The following is a 13,064-nucleotide window of genomic DNA, read 5'->3' on the forward strand; positions in this document are numbered from 1 at the left end:
GAGTAGGTGAGGAAATCAAGGATAATATTCAAGATGGGTAGCTAGAAGCCAAGAGGATACCAAGGATAATAAAGAGGTGATGAACACATAATCTCTTCTTAATAAGGAGTGAGACAATATAAAATTAAGAAGGTAGGTGGAAGGGAGAGGATATAGAAAAGGATGGGAATAATAGAGAGATTGTAGGTGAGACAAAAAGGAAAGAGAGTTGGTGAAGAAGTATAAGTTTTCAAAGATGATAATAATGATAAAGAGGGAAAATATATTTCTCTCTTAAGAAGAGGTGATAATAAAGAAGGTGAGAGTAGGTGAAGGTGATAAGAATAGGCAAAAATTAGGTGGACAAGATAAGATGAGATCAAGATAATGAGAATAAGGTGCATGTGGATAAGGTTAGTTTACTTTGTCTCATGGATTTAAATCCTACTAATCTACATATAATGCAATTGATTTAGATTGCATGTAAGAAATGAATCTAAGGATTAACTTGAGTAGACAAAAGCTGGAAGTTAATAATTTAGGCCCTCAGGAGATGGTGATGGTGAGGGAAAGAGAGAGAGAGAGAGACAATGAGACAACGAGATAGAGAATGAACCACACACTTGTATTGCATGCTTGCTTGCACACTTCTACATTGGAATAGGTGAGAGTACACATATATATACAATGAAGGTGTGGATATGGTAGGTTCTCTTAGTAAAGTATCATCCACATGTTCTTGCTCCACGATTTGTGATGCAAGCTCAAGCATCCTCAAGCCTCTTCCTCCAAGCTCCATCCTCCATAGCCACGCGCGAGAAAAGAGAAGGGAAGAGAAGAAGAAGAGAGGAGATAGTGGAGGGCTTCACCTCCAAGATCCCTCACCCACACACACGCTCCCTCCCTCAAGCACTCACTTGCAAGCAAGAAAGGGAAGAGAAGAGAAGGAGAGAAGAAGAAGAGTCCACTTTACCACACACCAAAGAATGAGCTCTCATTCACTTTTTGAACTTTATATACATGCATTAAAATCCCATGGGCACCCATCCCCCCCTTTTTTTACATGACCAGCCATTGTGGCAAGGTCCTTTCTCCCATTCCCTTCTACTTGGCCTATTTCTTTAGTTCATGCCCGTCTACCCTTTTACAATTTGCATAGGAGGGAGCCTGGCGCTCTTTTACAAAAAATTTGGGATGCCTTTTGCTTAAAAATGTGATTTTTCCTTTAGCTTGATTTTAGAGGCTGACCTTGCACGTTCAGTAGTTTCCCTTCTTGCTTCCTCTGTTGTGGCTGACTTTCTTTGGGCCACCTCTTTTAAGTGACCCAACTTGCACTTTTCCACTTTTTCCACTTTCTTCTTGTGTTGAGGTTAACAGTTAGAATATTAGAATGTATTCATATGAACATGTACTTAGAGAGTATCTAGGAAGATGATATCTAGATATTTAGGACCTTCAACACTACAAATCCAATGTATCCAAACCTTTCATGCCAAAGCTTACTTGTGCCCACTTCAGCGGGTGGGGCTATAAGAGCACTTAGCTCATACAGGTTGTTCCTTCTTTCTCCTTTGCCAACAATTGTGCTAGCACTATCAAGAATTTCTGCACCTGTCTTCTTGAACCTCACTTTATGACCAAGATTAGTTATGGCAGCCTGATAACAGATTTCTCCTAATTTTGAGAACATACAACACATTTGAAAGCTTTTTGACTTCACCATTTGCAACAACAAAAGAAATAGTACCTATGCCCGTAGCAAGGCATTTAGCATCATTTCCAACCGTCACAGTGATGGATTCTTGTAGAGGCTACATAGAACTGTATAGAGCTTTCTTGTTGGTCATGTGACGGGAGGCCCCACTATCCAACACCTATGAGTCAGTGGTAGATTCTTCTTGCGCCGAGGAGCACACTTCCTCAATGGTCGCCATGAATAATTCCAACTCTGCTTCAGCCGTATTGGCTGTCTCTTTCCCTTTACTTTTAAGGGTACCATTCTTTTCATCTGCCTTCTTGACACAACAATCTGCAATTGCATGTCCTTTCTTCTTGCAGTAGAAGCACTCTCTTTGAAACTTCTTCTTTCCACCCTTCTTCTTTTTGTCACCATCATTTTTCGAGGAGGAACCACCTTTGCCTTTTGCATTGGCAAAGAATGCAGCATCTCCATTGTTGCTTCCTTCTCGGGCTTTCAACCTCAACTCCTCCTCCATCAATAATGCACAAAACTCCTCAAATGTCAAAGCTTGAGGTCTCACCTGAGTATTAAGGGCAATTACTAGTCCATCAAACTTTTGTGGACAAATCTGAAGACACCTTCGAGCTAGCTCTTCGCTAGTCTTTTGTATCCCAGTGCCAGCCATCTAGTCCCGCAGATTCTTAATCCAAGTGATGAATGCTTCAACCATCTCTCCTTCAACAAACTTCTCTGCTGCTAGTTGATTCTCCAAGTTTTGAATCCTTGTTTGGCTTCGTGTTTCATACTGACTCCTTAGTACATTCCAAGTCTCTGACGCTTTGTATGCTGAATCAAAGTTAGAACATTGTCAAAACAGCTTGTAACTAAGGCACGCAATGCATCTGCATTCCTTCGTTTCCAAGCTCGTAGAAGATCTGCATTCGGAGGAATCATCACACTAGAATTTGATAGGTCGGGGGTAGGCTGTGATTTTGCGTCTGTCCCCAGCACAGTCTCAGAAGCTCATAAGAATCAAGGATAGTTGTAATTTTGAACTTCCACAAGGTGTAGTTTGTACCATCTAACTTTCCTTCGCTAAAGGTTGGTGGACGAATCCTCAGTGTTTGAATAGCCGATACAAGAGCACCACCTCTTACTCCGCTTCCTAATGCACCAGAACCGCTTCCAGAAGTCGACATAGTTTCTCTTTGATATTGAAGCCTTTGCCTCTTGCACACTCTCTGATCTCTAGAGCCCCCTGGGCTCTAATACCATGTAAAAAAAATATTACACGACGCATCGAACAGAATTTGAGAAAGAGATAGAGAGTACACAACAGATAAGAGGAGAATCAGTACATTCTTTAGCTCCAAATAACTGATACAAAGATGGCTCTGTCCACCCGTGCGCTTCCACTATGTGAAGCTTAGATGGCGATCTAGTCAGAAGATAGGTAAAGAGCTTAAGGCTAGCTGGAACAACAACTCTAACTGGGTGAAAGATGAATGATGGATGGCTGTGAAGGGGTTTAGCTTTTATAGCCCGCAAAGGCCATTAGGTTGGCCTGACCGACCTACCATATGAGCCTCCACTAGTCGGCCAAGGAATATTCCAAGGAATATTCCCTTTACCATCGGGCCGAGGGCGCTGCCCCTAGACCCTTGCCAGGGGGGCCGCTGGCCCCCCTGGGAACCCCCAGCCACCCCGCAACTCGATGCAATGCGCCTCGAGTTACTACCAACTTAACCACTCCGTCTAACCCAAAGATTAGACCCACAACGGTCACCTTTTTGCCATCTGGTCATATAGACCTTGTTTGGTATACAAGTCAGGACTCAACCAATGTCCGAGCTCACATTTGACTTCTCCTCATAATGGGAGCCTTACAACTTTGAGCACCATGGATCACTGGTGGCACTTAATGAGGGTGGGGCATTGATCATATCTAACAGAACTCCTAATGAGATGCCAAAGACACATTTGTCAAGGTTGAGAGAAATCCCATACTCTCAACATCTGTCAAATCACTACTCTAGATGTCCCCAATGCTCTTGTATTAAGCTATAGACATAGAAGTCATCAAGATACACCTCAATGAATCATGCAAATGATGTTAGAAGGCAGCCATCATTACTCGTTGGAAGGTAGCAGGAGCATTACAAAGCCCAAATGGCATCACTCTATAGGCATAGGTCCCCCATTCTGTGGTGAAGGTTGTTTTGGATTGGTCCTCTTCTGCGATTTGGACTTGGTTATATCCACTGAATCCATCCAAGAGGGAATACAGCTCATGGCATGCCATTATGTCCAACAGTTGGTCTGTAAAAGGGATAGGGAAATGATCCTTCTTCATCTTCGAGTTCAGCTTCTGAAAGTCCACACATATTCAAAGTTTCCCATTCTTCTTGGGTACTACCACAATGGGCGAAACCCAATCACTATTAGCCATGTGATAAATGAACTCAGCTTCAAGAAGCTTCAATGATTCATCCTTCACCAAAGCATAATAATTAGGATTCATATGCCTTTGTCTTTGCCTTATAGGTTTGGCATTAGGCTCTAGGTCAATATGATGTTGGCATACTGTGGGATCAATCCCCTTTAGGTCTTTATATGACCAAGCAAACACGTCTAAGTTCTCTTTTAGTAGATCTCACAGGACCACTGGTTCTTCTTCTGGAAGATTGAGACCCACTTTCAGGTGACGTTTAGTATCGTCAGTATCCAAGAATATTACTTGTCTTTCACCTTCGACTTCGAGGATAAATGTCCCACAGATTGCTTCTGGATAGAGGTCTGACTCTTTCAAGGGAGTAGTGTCATCCTCTAATGTTCAACTAGAACCAGTGTCCTCCTTTTGAACAGATGACTCATTTATCTATTGAGATTGTTGGAAGGGTATCAGAGCTTTGTTTGCTTCTGTGTGAGTGGTGATTTCTTCTGGACTTAGGGATTCATCTTTAGAGGATGCGTCCAGGAATGTCACATAGCACGGACATTCTAGAAGCCGTGGCTCTAATGGCTCTAGCTTCTATTGACAGGGGGCATCATCATCATCTTTTCTTCGGAATGAATGGTTAGGGCAATAGGAGCCACTAGTGAACTTAATTTTTATATGTTTGATCCATTGCTTATGCAGATTCTGCATACTTTGTGGTCCATTGGTCAACCCAAATGGAACCATGGTCATTCCCTCCAACACGTCGAGATCTTCAGCCTCTGAGATCTCTATAGGGCCATCAACAAGATCGTTCACTATCATAGGAAATTCTTTATCTACACTTTCATATCCTGCTTTGTTTTCTTCCTCATCATTTTCATCCTCTTCCTCTGGAGGCTCTATCTGTGCTTCTGTAGAGGCTACGTAGGAGAAGAACAGATCCTCCACCTCTGTGTCTGTTTTTTCTTCTGCTTCTATCTCTGGCTCTGTCTCTGTGAGAGTGACATGTAACATGGAGAAAAATATATCCATGCTTCTATTTTGCTATCAGAGGTGATTTCAGAAGTCAATTCTAGTTGAGGCAAGAGGTATTCTCCCATGGACAAAGACTTTGCTTCCTTTGGTATAGTTGGCTTACACTGCCCACTGTTAGGGACTGTGCCTCTGTTTTCTTGGGAAAGATCTATTTAACAGCCTCTTCATCTCTTGATGTACCATCTATTACTTCGTTGGAGGAGTCAGTTATGACTTTGATGGATGTGGATCCATTACCTTTTTGCGATCCATACAATTTCAACACCACTTTGTTGGGTCCTCTGCCTAGGGTTAGGGTTCCTTTGAACTAGTTTGTCCTGGCTCTCGCTTCAAAAAGCCAAGGTCTTCCCAACAACCGAGGGTATGAGGTCTTGTAAGAATTTGGTTTGACCACCAAATATGTCAGCCAATAGTCTCTTCCTGCAAGGGTTATTTTTACGTATGGGAGGATGCCCAACAGTTTAATTTTGTTGTGGTCTGCCAATCTGATAAGCCATTGTGTAGGTTTAATTCCTTGCAACCCTAAGTCCTTCATTATCACATCCGTCATTATGTTTACTGATGAGCCTCCATCAATCAATGCATCTGAAATAAAGCATCCTTCTATCTATACACTAATCTTTGGGGTTCCAGGATCTAGAAAGGCGTTAGCCACATCTACTTCCTTTACAGGCTTTGGGGCCTTATTGGTCTTGGTCACTATTGAAGGAGCAATCCTTAATCCACGTCTTCTCGTCAAGATGCTTTTGAATTTATTTCGGTAGCTGGGAGACAGGATCAACAACTGTGGGAATGTTGTTTGGTTTAAAAGTGTCTAGGTCTTTTACCAAGTCATATTCTTTGATAGGATCCACGAGCTTTTCCAGCCTGCTGGGAAATTGGGCTACACCCATTTTCATTTTTTCTTTGTCTTCTAGCAATGGCAGCATCTGCACTTCTTCTGTTTCTAGAGGTGCTTCTGCATCGTCTATCTCCTGGACCTCTAGTCCTATTTCTGGGACTGTCTCTGTGACTCTGTGGCACTACAATGCTCTGTACTGCACTGTTATATTCTGTACTACTCTGTCCCTCTGTTGGCAGGTTGAACTTCACAGTCTTAGCACGAGAGTTGTTCTCTTTCTGGACAACTGGTTCCTTCTTCTTGGCGCATATTATAGTGACAACTTCCAACTCTATAAAATTGGAGGTAGGCTCTTGTACCTTCTGTTGGCTATCAATGGCATTGGCCTTAACAGAGGCTGGACTTGGACAGTCCTTTGCAGTGTGGCCTTCTCCTTTGCATCGACTGCATAAGGGCTTGTAATCCACATATCTTCTAGGGTTTGGACAATTCGGGGAGATATGACCCTTTTCTCCACATATATAACATTCCACCTTTGATCTCTAACCACCACCAGACTGTCGTCCTCTGTAACTTTGAGAGAGAAACCTCCTTAGACCAAAATTAGGACCAAACTCCCTAGGCTTTGGTCCAATATCCTGTGTTGTCATTTTGGATTCTAGCAAGTTAAATCTTTCATTTTTATCTTTCTATCTTCATTCATGCATCTCTTTCAGAGAAGCAAATATCCTCTATATGGCTCTTCCACAAACAGTAGGAACAAAAGGCTCTAAGAATGGTTGGTTTTTGGGTACATTTAGTGGATAAATGTCCCGCTTGATGACACTTTTTACACCATGTATTAGAATACATCACATCTCTTCCAACTCCCACAGGGGTGGATATATTGGTGGTATTCACCTTCAACGTCTGTAGCTGCTCTATAATCACATCCATAAGCTCCTTCTTGATACTTGGAACTAAGTTGGATAAGTAATCCTTCAGATTTTCACCTCCTGAAGTACTTGTAGTAGGGTTTTGGGAAGCTTCTATAATTACTGCATACACTAGTTGGGTTGATCCAAAGGGTCCTCTGTTCTAGTTCTGATTCAGAGCTCCTTTTGAGACTTGGGATTGTTGATTCCAGTTGGTAGGGTTCCATGTTGTTGAGTCGCCATTGGAGGAACTATTTGAGGCCATTGTTGTTGTGGTTGAACCATCATTTGAGGCACTGTCATCTATGGTGACCATAGTGGATTAGGTGCATTATACTGTGGTACTGTTTGCATCTGGGGATAGGGGTAGGGAACTGTCCCTGGGACTGCATTTGGTGGGTATACCATTCCTGGCATGGGAGGAGGTAAGACTCCCCTTCCTAGAGTCATTGACAGCCTTGCTTCAACTTCATCATACAATCTTGCACCTTCCACTGCAGCTTGCAGATCGACTGGTCTTCTCAATTCCACGAACTTGCAAACTTCCAATTGTAGGCCTCTGAGAAACACTCTTTTCTGGATACCTTTGTCCAAATGACGGTTAGTCCATCTCTTCAGGATGGATTCCATTCATGAGACATAAGCTTCTACTCTTTCTCCAGAGGACTGACTTAGGTTCATGAACTTCTCTCGCATCTGCTCTTCAAAACCTTCACGCCAGAATTTAGTGAGGAAGGCCAACTTCAAGTCGTCCCATGTGCCAAAAGTTCATGTTGCTTGTCTCTCGTACCATTGAAATGCCTCGCCTTTGAAAATGGCGGGGAAGATTGCTAACCAATGCTCAAGGGTTCTGGCATTGTTAGCCACACATGCTACCATAATTTCTACTACATGAAGATCAGGGTCTTCATTGTACTCTCCCTTAAAATTTGGCAATGGGACTATATTTGTTGGCATGTCATCAATATTTCCAAGATGAATCTGACTAGGAAAGGGACCTTGAGTTGCCATGGGGACTTCTGTAAAGAGTGTGTTTAGGGTGTCAAAGGAGGCTTCTGTTGTGATCTCGTTCTCAGTCTTGATTCTTGCCTTCTCTCTTCTCACGTACCTCTGGACTCGTTCTAATGCTTGTCTCTTGATTGCATCATTCATCAGGGGCTTGGCTCCAACCAGTTGCTCAGTATTCAACATAATAGAATTAGAGAGGGTTTCAGTCTCTAGGGGATTCTGTGGCCAACATCTCTTCTACTTTCTTCTTTTCAACATCTCTGAATTCGGCTTTCAAACCAGTATAGAGGGGGAGATATTCCGTTCTGAAAGTATCAAAACTCATTCTTCTTAGGATCATTGTTGTGCCATCATGATAACAATGCCAGCTTCTGATGGTTTCAATAGGGTATGTTGTGAAAAACACTCTATTTACCAACTTCCATTGGATTGCTAATTGGACAAACAGAAGATTGTCAGTACACCAAGCATCCCACGTATCTTGCTGTTGAGCATCCACGAACAAATTCCAACTCTTTTTCTTCTTGTTTTCATGAACCTCCACAGACCACGACTCTTGAAGCTTCTTCACGATCTCCCACTTGATGATGTCTGGAAACTTCTCAATGAATATCAAATCTTCCATGGATAGTCATTGTCTCTGCTTCTACTCTTCACTTTGTTTCCAAACAATGCCACCAAGATGCAAGTTTCTGTTGCTTCAACAAGAAGAGGAAACAGTCCACCGCATAGAGCTTGCATCATGATGGTAATATGTTTCCGCCATTGTGGAATGAACTTCTTGTGGAAAGTGGCTTTGATAATGAGAATCTCCAACTCTTTAGTGGGAGAAGGAACTTTGCAAACATCCATTGAATTCTTTTCTTCTTGGCAATGCCATTTCCTTCGTTTTCAGCCTCTTCTGATGCTTATTGATGGCAAGCTTCCTCGGCTGCGTACCAAAAACATGGAGCCCCAAGAGAGACACCAAGGAAAAGAGGACTCTTATAGCAAGAAAATCTATATTGTAACATCAACAAGCTTTTATTTTATTCTTTTGATGACCAAAACAAAGAAAACAACAATTCTTCACACAGCATCATAGTAGATATCTCCCACGGATTTGATAGAATTAACCATAATCTTCTACATCTTCATAAAATACATCAATAGAATAAGGAACATAAAAGAATACACCATTTTTGAATCTTCATAGTTTTCTCTCTCAATCTCTCATATACAGATACACTGTTTTCATAGAATTGGCTATCTCTCGCATATGATCTCTCACACACTCATACACTCTCAATAATATATCATCTCCTTACTAAAATAATCAATAATGAAACTTAATAATCTCTCTTAGGTCGTGGATGTACCTCCCAAGAGGTATGGGAGGTATGAAAGGGCACCAGAGCCACTACAATGTCTCTTCATAGCTCACTAATGCCACTGTCACTTCAGTCTTCTCTTTAGTCTTCAGCAGATGCTTCTTCCATTTGTTTTAGCTCTTTTGAACTTAGATTCATCCTTTCTAAAAGTTAGAAAACTTTTCCAAAGTCACACATACATTCTACAGAACACTTACAGAAGATCTACAGAACAAAACAAAACAGGAACAGAGCAGAGACAGAGCATAGACAGAGGCTCTACAGAAGGTTTACAGAGGGTTACAGAAGGTCATCAGAGAATAGGAGATCCTCATAACTCATACTAAAACCATTCCAAATTATCAAAAACTATTCAATAATATTTCAAAAATTTCAACCTTCATCAATCATCAATCCATGCTTCATACATAAGAAAATCAGAACAAAATAGAAGCTATACAGAAGGTATTAGAACCTCAACAGAACCTATCAAAACATCATAGAGCTTCATATTTCTACTAATAATCATCATGAACTTCCAAAAAATAATTAATATCATCCAAAAAACTCTCAAACACTCCCATTAACAACCATACATTACTCTAAATCCATCATAAATCAACCATTCAGACCTCAAAAACAACAAAAATCAGTCAAAATTTCAATCTTTTTTCCACTCTCCCAATATGGTACTCCAATCCAACAATGGCCACCAAAGTTGGCTTAGCCACAATAGCAATGGCTTTAGACAATTCCCCAAATGGTAAATCAACAACAACAGTGAAACCCTACAAACTAAAATTAGCAACACAACCAATAGTCAAGATAAGAGCTTTGAACCGGAATCTGAACAAAAGCCCTTCTACATTAACCTTGTCAGTCTATCCTATGATCATAGAGATGCCTCAAAATCCCACTACAAGTGTATTATAAGAAGAAACTTTAAAAAACTACATGTCCAACTCAGTTGCAAATATTACAAAAAGGAATAAATGGATGTGATAATAGAGCAACTGTAGACTCTAAAAGTGTATACTACTAGCATCTCTAATTCCATAGGAGCGGCTCTCAAGACACCATAACATATAATACTTGGTGCAAAAAATGCCACCAAGCAGAACATTTAGTCACTAAATGTACCTAAAAACCCACTACTATTGAAGCTTTCTAATCATATTAGCTAAGCAAGAACCACACCGAGCTTGTTTGCTCCTTGAAAGAGATGCACGAAAGAATAAAGAAAGATAAGGAAGCAAGATTCGATTCGTTGGAGTCCAAGATGACAAACTGAAGACATCGAAACAAAGCCCATAGAGTTTGGACCTAATTTTGATCCAAGGATGTTTCCCTCTCTCAAAGCTACAAAGGAAGACAATCAAAAGGCAAACAAAGCTTAGAAGTGGAATGCTATAGATATGGAAGAAGGGTCATATTTTTCCAAACTATCAAAACCCTAGAAGGTCCATGGATTACAAGCCCCTTTGCAAAGGCAAGGGCCAAAAAGCCATTACTGCCCAAAAAGCCTTTGATTTCCCAAGAGGATAATAGGCATCATAGGCACAACATTGCTCATGGCAAGGTTAAATGCTCAACAAAGCAAATAGCAAAATCATCTAACAACCACACGAGCAAATCTCCCAGCCAGTGCCACTTAGGAGTCCCAAGTCTCCTACACCCTCTTCCCCCTAAACAGACATAGGAAGCACAACAGTCGTCAAGTGCGGCTACTCAATCCCAATCTCTACCTACATCTGAGCTTCCAAATATCCAAGAGGCAGGACATGACACCACCCTTAGCTCTTAACCTAAGGATATGCATGTGCAACCTAATGTGACTAGATCAACTCATGCTCGATCTACACAGGTGAATGCTCAAAGGGCAACAAAAGACACGACCACTTCCGATCGCCCTAGGGACTTGACACCGCAATCCACCAAGAGTAGCCAGCCCACTGGACTAGCCGCTACTACTTCCAATCAGGGATCATAGCAGTCACAGCCCTTGGCCGTGACAACGCCCCTTGCGAAATGTGTCCTTAGTAGTTTACCTGTGAAGGAGGTGCCGCAGCCAGCATCCTTGACAACTCCAATACTTCCAAAGTTCTTAAAACATAGGCTGGAGGAGTTAAACAGAAGGGAATTGGCTGAGGAGCTAGACTCTCCAAAAGGAGAGGCAGTTGTACCCTCACAACCTAGCGAGGCTATTCAGCAGGCCACGGCTATGCCCCATGAGGACACACAAGAGAAAGAGAATGTTGAGGCCTAACCAAGCACATCAATGGACTGACCTAGTTCAAGATCCCGAGTCTTCAAGGGATACACCTCGATTGCCTAATAAAAATAAGAGAAAAGAAAGAAAACAACAACGACAGTTGCAAGTGGCTGTAGACCCCAAGAAGATTGAAACCGAGAGTGTCAATGAGCTGAGGAATAAAGCATCGAGACCATCCACCAATGAACCCATTGATGTCTCTCCTAATAGTGGTGAAACCTCAAACACATCCGTGTGCTCTGAAAAATCAAAGCAACCGTTACCATCAATGGTTGCTTGCAACACTCAATCCATCGACAATAGAACTCGCATTGACCAATCAAGAGTGGATACAATGCTGTCACAATAGGGTGACAAATTTATACCAGTCACATCCAAGGAGAACCATGACGCAACAACAAAACCTCAGGAGAAACATGGAAACCCCAAGAGCATAAGCAATCCTAGAGTTGACCGATCTTGCTCATCTAGGCCTGAGCCCCCAGCTATGCTAAAGCCTAGGCAAACTCCTAGAACCTTGCATCAGATAGCAACCGAGCAAGCCCTCATTGAACATATAAGTGTTACAGAATGCTTAACTGAGTTGGATGCTAAGCTCAAAGTGTTTGCACGTGTCTATGTCTTGGCAAACATGGGCGCATTCCCTAAGGAGCAGCTTGGAGAATACTTGCCATTTTCCCTATCCTAGGAAGAGCAAGAACATCTTAACGAGCACTATGACAGGCTCCTACATGAACGCATGCGAGTCACCTCTGACGAGGAACGAATTACGCTTAACTGTAACATTCAATGATGTGCTCTGCCAACCAAATATCTTAGAGATAGAGCAGGTAAAACGACAATCAAAGGGTCAAAGTCAATTTGAAAAACGTTGGTTTGAAAGCCGTGTTACAATGGCCGAACTAGGAGCCCAGATTATCACAGTCTCAGAGGAGCAATTGGCCAAATGGCGGTCTCAAAGAGACCCAACCTATGTGGCACCAACTTCCTTTCGAGTGCTGGCTGCTATTCGGGATACAGACTTAGCTGGAACTAGCCAAGAGAACTCTCTAGCTAATAAGGTTCTCACTAAGGAAGAGCTACATGTTGTAAGTAGACTCGGAGAAGGTACCATGATACTTGACGTTGCAAAATACCTTATGTTATTAAGAAGGCTACCACGAGTAGTGGATGCATGTGCCACACTCCAGTACAATCCCGAGTTCTACAATTGGTTTTTATCCTCATGAAGTGACATGGATTCGTAAGTATGTATATAAATAAACAATGACTTTTGTGACCCTATATAGATAAGATCAACACACACAAGCAATGATAGTCAAGCGTAGGGAGAAGAGTTAGGTTTGATAGGCTGAGCTCCTCAGGTCCTCCTCTCACCACACATTGAAAAGTCATGTGACCATTCCCACCTCCAGGAGGAGGGCATGCAACCCTCATTATCGCCATACGAAGCTCTAACCAACATCTCTGTGATGGTGTAGATGGGGCACCGTCCCTTTCTATACACCTTTCCTCTTTTTCGGTCTATCCTTCCAAGGATGAGCC

Source organism: Lygodium microphyllum, chromosome 21, assembly GCF_053477565.2.
Source record: "Lygodium microphyllum isolate KBCC chromosome 21, Lygodium_microphyllum_v1.1.10, whole genome shotgun sequence".
In the NCBI taxonomy this organism is placed as follows: domain Eukaryota; kingdom Viridiplantae; phylum Streptophyta; class Polypodiopsida; order Schizaeales; family Lygodiaceae; genus Lygodium; species Lygodium microphyllum.